Source organism: Ammospiza nelsoni, chromosome 3 (assembly GCF_027579445.1).
Source record: "Ammospiza nelsoni isolate bAmmNel1 chromosome 3, bAmmNel1.pri, whole genome shotgun sequence".
Classification (NCBI taxonomy): domain Eukaryota; kingdom Metazoa; phylum Chordata; class Aves; order Passeriformes; family Passerellidae; genus Ammospiza; species Ammospiza nelsoni.
In genome coordinates this window covers 64,737,633-64,747,772 of record NC_080635.1, presented here as the reverse complement: position 1 = coordinate 64,747,772, position 10,140 = coordinate 64,737,633, and the positions used below count along the sequence as shown (strand labels likewise).

Genomic DNA, 10,140 nt, shown 5'->3' with positions numbered 1-10,140 from the left:
GCTAGGAATATGGTGAGATAATTTAGCATTTCCTGTTAGGAGAAGAGTTTTGAAATGAAAGTTTTTATCTGCATCATTATGTCTATCTGCCATAGGTGGGTTTATTTTTCTTCTGATTCAATACTTCACCAATTGCTTCTTGATAATTTTAATATTTTCTGCCTCAACAATATCTTATATTTGATGTTTAATCTGCCTATTTTTGGGGTTTTCACTGGACAGCTAAAAAACATGCTTAGAGAGACAATATTAATTTATTAGTCTCAAAATAATATGCTATACAAACACAGGCTTTTTAGTATTCCAAGATTTAATGACATCAGTGGACAGCGTTGCCCTTTATGAACTTGTAGCAATCTCCTCTCTCCTTTTTGACCAGTGCACTATTTCAGGTTATGTTTACAAGTACCTTTCCATTTGCAGCTAAACAGGTCAAGTTTTTTCTGCATTCACAAGGTAGTGACTCTCTAGTGGTCACTGAACGTGACCATAATTAATATTTGCTATTTGCCTAAGCAAGAAGATTTGAACTTCAAAACAATTCATTATAAACACAAGAGAATCCACTCTCTTAAAGTCTTGAGGGTAAGACAGATGGGATGTTGCTTTGTACCTTAATCTTTATATTCAGTCTTCCTACCAGTTACCATATCATATTGAAAAGACTTTTAGTGGATTGTAAAACTGAGTATTTGTTTAGATGGAGATCTCACAGCTGGAGATCATTAGTATTACCATACTAACAATATCCACCTGTGGTGACTAGATTGTCAGGTGGAGCTATTAAATGTTGATTGACCTCAGGGCAATGATGCAATTAATGTCATTCATAAGTGCTCCCACTGCAAACAGCCCTGAAAGAGAGGAGGTAAAAGAAGAGGAGGTGGCTGAGAGCCCTTTCTAAAGCACCACACTGTCTGTGAGGGGATGCAGAGATGCACTGCAGCAAAGGTTCTGTGTGGGTATGTATTAAAGCAGTTGCTTGTCTCGTTTTAAGAGATCGACTCGTGGTAGTGCTTTGCTCTAGGTATTTCAAATGTGCATTGCTCTTGTGAAATTTGCTATTTGGTTTCTTGGGTGGCCAGTGAAGATGCAGGTTTTTTAATGCATTTCTAGCTCTGGGATGAGGTGGGGCAGGGGGACAGTGAAAAGGTTGGGAATGTGAGGATCTGAAAATGAGTATGGAAAATGAGGTCTTTTTTTCTTTTTTCAATATATGAATGAGTGGCAGTTCTTGTATTTTTGTGAGTGAACAACCATTTTAGCTGATTCACGTTTTGAAGCAAAGTTGTAAGTTGAGTTTTGTGCCATAAGCTGTACCCAGACACTGCTAAGTAGAAGAAACTGGGAAAGGGAAAACTGTGGACAGACTACAAGCTCACAGAATTGAAGAATCTCTTGAGTTTGAAGGGACCCAGAAAGATCATTGAGCCCAACTCTTAGCCCTGCACGGGCCATTCCCAAGAGTCACATAATGTGGCTTGTCTGGAGCTTCAGAGTTAATAAATGTGATTTGTAATGATTTTCCTGTTATGCTGTGAGGAAAAAAACAAATCAGGCAAAAATAAGACTGAATTGATGGTTATCTATAATGCTTAGGTAAATTAGGAATGGTGAGCAGGACTTGTAGCAACCAAAGTCCAAAAAGAAATTGATTGGGTGGATTCAAAGTACTCTTCACTTAGAAGCACAACTGTGAAAACAAGGAAATGAAGGAAAGTAAAGATCATCTTTGGAAAAAAAATTATTAAATGATCTCCCCTTGTGTTCTTTTTGTATTTATTCAGAAATTCAGTTCAATTGTTTGGAAACCCAATTGTTTGGGTTGAAAATTGCTGGGAAAGGTAGATAAGAATTTCTCAAGTGCTATAGTGATAGATGTGTTCTGGTTGCTGACAAACACCTGTGACAATAATACATATTTCGTTGGGGATGGGAGGACACCTAGAACGAAGGGAGAACTAAAAAACAAAAAGGTTTATAGCACTTTGATGTGCCTTCTCCAGATTGTGTTATGGATTGCTCATGTTTTGGAAATGTGAGGCTCTGAAGGGTCTAGTAAAAGCCAATTTGTGAAATTTTAAAATTATATACAGCTGAAATCTCAACTGTTGAGCGTATAAATATAATCCTGATGAAATAAACTGGAACATGCAGAGAATCAAAATGACCTACAGGTGAGCTTCAATAAAAAGGAAAAAACAATAATCAGGCCTAGTTTTTAGTGTGGATAAACACACAAGAAATGTGTGCCTAGTTCTCAGATATCACAGAATTCCTCAGTTGCCTCCAAAGGAGTTGAAGACTTGTACCTTGTTAGGTGTCTAGGCATCCATGAGACACAGCCATGCACAGTATGGTTTTCTAGTTCTGCTGATTACAGAGCTCCTTGAGTACTTTATTCAGAAACTTGTGGCAGACTGTGCCCAGAAGAAGGTTGCCCAACCTGTTGGAAACTTCAGTTCTTGCTCTCAAAGGCACACAATTAAATGCATATCAGTCTGACGTGAATTCTTCTAGGCAGAGCTTTTTCCAATAAAACAGAGCATTTGTCCCTTCTTGGAAACAGACCTTGTTCCGAAACTTAGGGAATAACTAAAAAGACACTGAATAGATCTGAACACTTTAACTTTTGTCGAATAGCTTGCTGCCTTTTTTCCTTCCTGATTATAACCAGACTAACCTTTAGGGGAAAGGGTCTGAACATCCAGGGAACTCACATAAAGAATACTGAAGCTCACATAAAGCATACTGAAAAGGTCACCTTTTGTGTAATGCTGAATTGTGTAATTCAAAGGACGCAGTTCACAGAGTGCCATTCAAGCTGGCTCATCATAAGAACTGTTTTTCCATCAGTGTTAGAGAAAATAATATTCTCTTAGGTATTTTTCATCTTTTCCCTTCTTCTTTGCTCTCCATCATGCGTGTTAGTTTGGCATGCACAATTTTAGAGTTGTGCCACATGTGGCAGCCTTGAGTTTGAACAATGGAGTAGGTTTTTTTTAATTGGACATATACCTTGCCCTGTTACTGTAAGCTAGGATGAGACATTCAATTATTAGCCACATAATAGCCAGTGTACACTAATGAAGTGGGATTCTTCTTACATCAGCTAATTTACAATTATTAGTAGTTTATATAATTAATATTAATAATTTAAAGTTATTAACAGTAAAGAAATTATTAATAATAGATTAACAATAAATAACTTTTCATTATTAATTTAATGCCTTATTAGCCTAATAAAGGTTTTGTGGCTTACCAAAATTTTCAGTTGGACATTTCTATAAAAGCAATAGAAAACTCAGAAAATTTTCAAGAGTTCCACAGCTGGTATTGTGTTTTGTTTTCTTTAGACCTCCTGACAAGGAATAATTACATGGAAGGGACGATGCAGGTTCAAACCATTGGACTGGTCTGAGTTTTGTTGTGCTGTTGATGAAACAGAGGATGGAGTTTGTGAGTCTCCAAGAAAACTGACATGTGAAAATCAAAATGTTTGGGAGTTCACTTGAGCTTTAACAACTCAATCTCTTTGATCAAGAAATCTGACTCGAAGCTCTCAGAATAAAATATTTTCTCTTGAGACATCCAGTGATCTTCAGAGGCTATGAAAGGAGTTACACTGTATTTTGATGATTTAGGAGCTCTGGATGATGTTGTTGGGTTTGGGGAAAGTACAGAGTAGCAGTAATACTGTTCCCTTCAGCAAACTCCGCAACGTGCTGCAGTCAAACTTCAGGAAAAATTCTGCTTTTGTTTTAGCGAATAGTTTTGTTCCTTTTGTCTTGGGTTTAGCAAATCAGAACTGGCACATAAAGCTAGGAAGATTATTGATTCTATGGTGTTTGGTGTACTAAAAATCTGGGAAATGAAGACTATTTCTTTTATACGTGATATTATTAAGCATTATTCTTGTAATGGACTTTATTAAAGCTTCCAGTCTTGGATCAATCAGGCCCATAACTATTAAATATTGAGATGACAATTTTATTCTTGGACTGGGTGTTAGAAACTATATGGCTGAAGGACAGGGCAAGAACCAAAGTCTGACTGGCTCTTGGAGAATGTTTATTCCAAGGCGAAACACGTGCCAAAACACTGTTCTTGGTCATCTAGTGATAAGTGATTTTTTTTTTTCCAACAACATATTTGCATGTGACACAAATTTCATGTGTCATTGGGAAATTTCAGTGTGACTTAGAATATTTTAAGGTTTCAAAAGCCTTTGATTGTTCCTCAATTCAGCCATTTTGACATGCTCACTAATTTCACCTTAAATCCTGCTTTTCTGAGTGGAACAATACTGTTTCCAAGCAGAACTGAAAATGCTCAAAAGCACAAGCAAAAAACACACACACAACTCAAAGGTTTGTCATCTTTGCTTCTCAAGTAGAGAAAACTACCTTTGCTGTTGGAAAGAAAGACAGAGAGCTTGCTTTTCAAGGGTGAGCTTTCTTGGTTTCCTTCTGTTCTCACAACACTTAACGTGTGCTCATCTAAACCAAACAATTGTAATCCTCAATAGAACATTGTCAGCTTCCAAACTTGAAATTGACTTTTATTTTACTTTTTCATGTTTCTTATTCTGTTGAGAGCTTTGATAACTACTTGGGTGCTCTTGGTGTTGCTACAAAATATTCCAGTGGAGGCTGGGAGCATTTATCTCTTGATGTTCATCTCCTTGTGACACTCTGAAAAGTGGCTTTTTCTGTCCAAATCATACAGCATATCCAAGCAATGCTGTTCCTTTCATCAGAATATAATGCTGTTTCACCCTTTTTGGACTTAATGACTCTTATTATCTGTCTGAAATATGTGGCTAGGTAGGCAGTGGAAACAGTGTATGTGTCTTTCAAGTACAGCTTTATAAATGAAGGTTACAGGCAGATGTTTTGGTTTTTATTATTTTATTGTTTTTTGTTAATATGGTTGTGATGGAATGCAAAACCAGCATAATTGTGAACAGTAACAGTGGTAAAAAATCTTTTCCTCCTCTTCCTTACCCTTCAGGTGAAATAAGGTCACTATCACAAGAATGCTTTTTATAATTGTCAAACTATTGTATCATCTCTACATGTCCAGGATCTTGATTTTAGACACACTGTTTAATTGCTTAGCTCAAAGTCAAATAAAACCTCTGGATGTTTTATGACCTTCTAGCAAGGAAAAAAATCATTTTTGCAGTCATGTGTTCATACCTTCGAAAATAAAGAATGTGAAAATCGCAAGAGAGTGGAAAACTAGTAAGAAATGAAACCTCAAAATCTGTTCTGTGAGTATAAAGCAATGAAATGAGGAATGGCAAGAATCATAAGAAAAGAAAAAATATTAATTTTGAAGCTAAAATATTTGTTGCTACATTCACCCCTGAATTTCTCTATTTTAGTATATTGTTAATTTATATATCCAGTCACATTGTTGTCTGATTTGGTGTATGGTGCTAAAGAACTTCTGCTGTGCATGAATATTTTGTGTTAAAGCTAGAAATTTCTCAACCATGCACCTTATTAGAAATTCAGATTATTTCTGCATAATTTACTACGCGTATCATTCTGCATTTTTTGGTGACATTGTCAGATTGCAAGTTTGCCATTGTAAATATTTTTGTGATTAATGCTACAACTTTCTGAACCTTTTTTATGATCTGAACACTTAGATGTCCAGATTCCTGTCTTAACCACACTACATTTGCTTTCACATTTTGTTTAAGTTTTAAAATGGAACAATGAATTAGACATGGAATTTTTTGGGCTAATTAATTCTAAGTTAATGGGCATATATATCATTACAATGATGCTCAATGAGAACTTGCTTCTCTTTCCATGCCATAAAAGCATCCTCCAAAAAAAAAACTTTTTCCTTATTACTTGCTATGCAAAAATAATAAATTGTATTTCTGTAGCATGCTACAGTGGGGATCAGCAGAGAGCAGATGAAATGAAAACACAGGAAAAAGTTCACATGTATGTGTAGCGGCTTGGTTTAAAGTATTGTTTTGCCAAAAAAGGGACAGAGGCACAATATTTAGCAGCCTTTATCTCAATTTTAAAGTACAGTATCAAAAAAAAAAAATCACCCCTTTCATGCATGTTTGCTTTCAACTGATTAGACATCTATTGAACCATTTATTGTGTTCTGAATTAAAGCTTGCTGTAGCTTTGGGGTGATGTCAAGCTCCTTTAGCAGGCACAGGTGGAGACACCAAAGAGCTGTTTTGGCAAAGCCAGCTGAGAGGTACGGTGAATAGCAGTGCTGAATCCTCCAGAAGGATAACGAAATGTTAAATTCAAATGATGACTTGAAGTGTTTCATAATTAAAAATGGCTTTTCTGGCATTCTCGGATGCTTCAGAATGAGACAAAAACAAGCTTAATTAACAGAGCATCTTCTCGTATTCTTGCCTCTTTAAACAACAGAGTGCATATAATATCTTAGTTTTAGACAACTGCACTTAAGGAGAAGACAGAATTCTTTGGTTAAAGGCTAGACATACTTCCAGCAGATCACTGACATGCATGTAGTTTGTCTGTAATAGCAGAAGTGTTCTTAATGTTTAGGTTTAAAGAGATGAATTGCTTCTACAGGATAAAATTGAGGCAGTGCTCACAAAGGAAGAAATCTGTTCCTTCTGGCTTGGCATATGGAGTCTTGCAGTGGCCTATCCAACCTTAATCATGCAGTTAGGATGTCTTAGCTTATATTTACTGCTGGTAGAATGACTGTGGGATCAGCTAATGGTAGTCTGGCAAAGGAGGTGGGAAAGCACACAATACTCTTGCTTTGCATTCCTCTGCTTTTACACAACATCTCTGCAACAAAAGGCAATGTCTATTTTTCACCCACCCCCTCCTTCTGCCCTGTTTGGTCATGGCATGTTTGAGACATTTGTCAGTTGCAGGGGAAACTGGTGTAAGATATTTAGGCTCATTACAAATTCAGCGCAAGTTTCAGTAAGTAAAGAAGGTGGGCTGTTAAGTCTTCAAATGCAAACCCATCACAGCTATTATCAGAGTATGTCAGGAATAGTTAAAGAGAATGAGTTGGAGGTAGATTTGTCTGAAACATTTAAAACTCTCCTGAAGTGCGCGAGGTACGAGAAGAAAGTATTCTCTGAGGGACTGACATGACCTTGTACTTACTCAGAGTATTTTATAACAGCACTTACTATGCAATTTAAATGCTATTATCTCTTGTGGCAGTGGCATGTCCTTTGTATTGCTATAGCAATAACAGGATAAAATACTGGGTTTTGCAGTTGTTTAACACCTTCACTGACTCACACTGGTGTTCCCTGAATAAAGTAGACATAGAAAATTATCTTTCTTCTCCAAAACTACTCCTTTTTCTTATTTTTATGCACCAATTTAAATGCAATTTCCAGTTCTCAACATAAATCTCTTGGTTCTGTGATTTCACAGTAATTTCTAGAAGCTGAGTCTTTCTCTCTGCCCTGGTGCCTGTGTCTCACAGGCCTTGCAGAAGCTTTGGTTGGCAGGAGAGGGCTGGCTCTGGGCTCTGTGGTCAGAGCATGACCAGCCCCCAGCACAGGACAAGAGCAAAAGGAGAAGCAGATTTTCTCAAGACTGAGGAAGTCCAGTATCCTGACAGGGCTTCTCCAGGTGTTTGTGGTGAAGAGGTTGGTTTGAGAGATTAAACTCTTGTTAGCCCTGTCTTGATGTGGGCTCTGTTTCCAAACCCAGCTGGCAAGGAGGATTAGCTGGTCTCTGAGTGCCTGGCACAGCAGGAGCTGGGCTGCCTCCTTTCCCTGGGGGCTGTGGAGACAGGCATAGGGCAGCACAGAGGCTGGGGGAGCTGCTCCCCTGTGGCCCTGTGTGAGGATATGGAATGGATTTCCTGCACAGCCTGTGCCATGGCTCCAGAAATTAGAGGAGTATATGTTGTACAGCTGTCACTGCCCATCAGCACTGCTGTCCTCCTCAGAACATGCTGGTGACAAAAAAAACCCTGAGTTATATGGTCAGGTTTGAAAGATAGATTGATGTGTGCAAAGAAGTACTGTCCTGATTCATCTGATATAAATACAGATATGCCTTTGAAAACTGATGAACTAAAACTGCTCTGTTTTTGACAAGAGGCTTTAATTTCCTTATATTCTCAAGGTTATCTTGACAAAGTTTATACTGTTTGTTTGCTTTGAGAAGACAAAGTCTTTTTTTTTTTTCTCCAAGATCACCTGTGTACCGAGTTCTCTAATAAGCAACCTCCTGCCATCTTGTTCAAAGAGATGTCTGGTAGCAGAAATATTAAATGGCTGAAATTTCATAGTACTTTCTATAATCAGGTAGATTTGAAAAGCTTCAGAGGAAAATACTTCAGCTACCAATAAAATATGATTTAATACCAGACATTTTAATTCATATGAATTGCAGTAGTATTTAATTTTATTTTTTATTAATAATTGCTGGGAGCCAGGTTGTGGGCTACAGGCAGTTAGCTTGCTTTGATATACAAATGTGTTTTCTATTCTACTTTACGCAGATGTGAATTATAACTATGCTTTACCTATTTTTCTGCGCAGATAGAGGAGAGAAGAAGTATAAGAGTAGTTTGTAGTAGACACAGTTTACTGTATGCTTGAAAACTTTATTTGAAGCAAAGGGAGAAAGCACAACAACTTTTTAGTGTTTTATTGAATATTTACTCTTATAAACATCTTTTTCTTTAACAACATCAGAAGATTTCCATAGCAGATGTATTTTTACACTGCTCAAGTACATCATTCCTCACAGTACAATCGACAGTTCCTGGGTATTAATGGAATCCTCTCGGGGGAAAATCTGTTGTCTCTTTGATGGGAACAGATCTTTTATCAACCATGATTGTTAATACAGTTGAGGGAGACCAGAGAAGCTGTTAATTATTCTGTTTGGGTGTGCTTTAATGAAGTTATCAACAAAGTACATCTGTCAACTTTCTTTTACAAAGTAAAGCTTGCAATAAATATGGAAATAGATTTTAAGGGATAAAATGGCATTTGCCTGCAGATGGATCTTAATGTTTGTGAGCAAGGGTACTTTTCTAAGTGTAGCAGCAGCCTTCTGTAATGTGATTCATGCAAGAGAATTTTTATTTTAATAATAACCATTACTTTGCTGGTAGTTTATTTTCCTAGTAAGTACTGTCTTTCCCTCCCATCAAAATTTTTAGCTGTTGGAGTTTTTTAGATTATCACATCTTTCCTCAGGGCATTATCAGCCACCAAACAGATCTGACTCAGACAGGGGTCAGGTGTATCCTGCAGTAGCAAAAGCTATTGATCAAATAAAATTCCTGAATTATGGGACAGCCCTCATGCTTCTAGCTGTTTTTAGCAGGCAATGCTTGCACATCCATGCCTGGTGAGCCTGAACTGAAAACCCAGTTGCAAAAAAGGGAATCAGACATGACATTGGAAAAAGACAGCAGCAATACCAATGTGGGAAATACTTCTCTGTAGAAATACAATTTTTTAAAAGGTTAGAATTTTGAGGTTTTGTGCTTCTGTTCCCTTGAGTGCATATAAATGGGCAAAGAGATGAGTAGTCCCACATAATTCCTTCATTCTCATCTATTATACTCTTCCCATGAGTTACTGTCAATTAGTGGAGAAGTCATGTGTTTGAACCACAACTGCAGTTGGTTGCTTTCTTACTTTTTTTTTTTTTTTAAGTTGTTGTTCACCTCCTAGTGCTCTCCTAGCTTTTTTACTATATCACATGGCTCCCAGCCTAACACTTTTACAACTGTGGGAGACAAGGTTGAGCAGAATGTGTACTGAGTGGCAGTTCTCTTTCCCTCTCCTACCCCCTACCTGCTCTTGGTAGTTTCAACAAAAGATTTTTTTGCACTCCTTCCTACAGAATCATTTCTGTATTGCTTTTTAGCAAAAGTCTTCAAACTAATGTTTATACATCAGATAATCATGGTGTCTCCCAAGGCTCATTTTTCATACACCCAGAACGTCATCTTGTGTATTTTCTGATGTAAAGGCTTTTGGGAATTTTGGCTCTGTGAAAGTCATACTCTCTCCAGACAATCCTTAAAGATCAAATGACTTGTGGGGATGAAGGTTTTTACCAGAACCAAATGTAAATGTAAAGGACAGCATGTAGCCAGTGAGAAAGAGGACTGATAAAC

The 10,140-nt window shown here is 37.3% G+C and overlaps 1 long non-coding RNA gene across 1 annotated transcript in view; it reads left to right on the top strand.

Moving 5' to 3' along the window:
- The first annotated feature begins 864 nt into the window (after positions 1–864).
- Positions 865–10,140, top strand: part of LOC132071381 (uncharacterized) — a 65,069-nt gene continuing 55,793 nt past the window's right edge. Inside the window, exon 1 of the long non-coding RNA XR_009418098.1 lies at positions 865–962. This is a non-coding gene — a long non-coding RNA (uncharacterized LOC132071381). The remainder of the gene's footprint in view (positions 963–10,140) is intronic.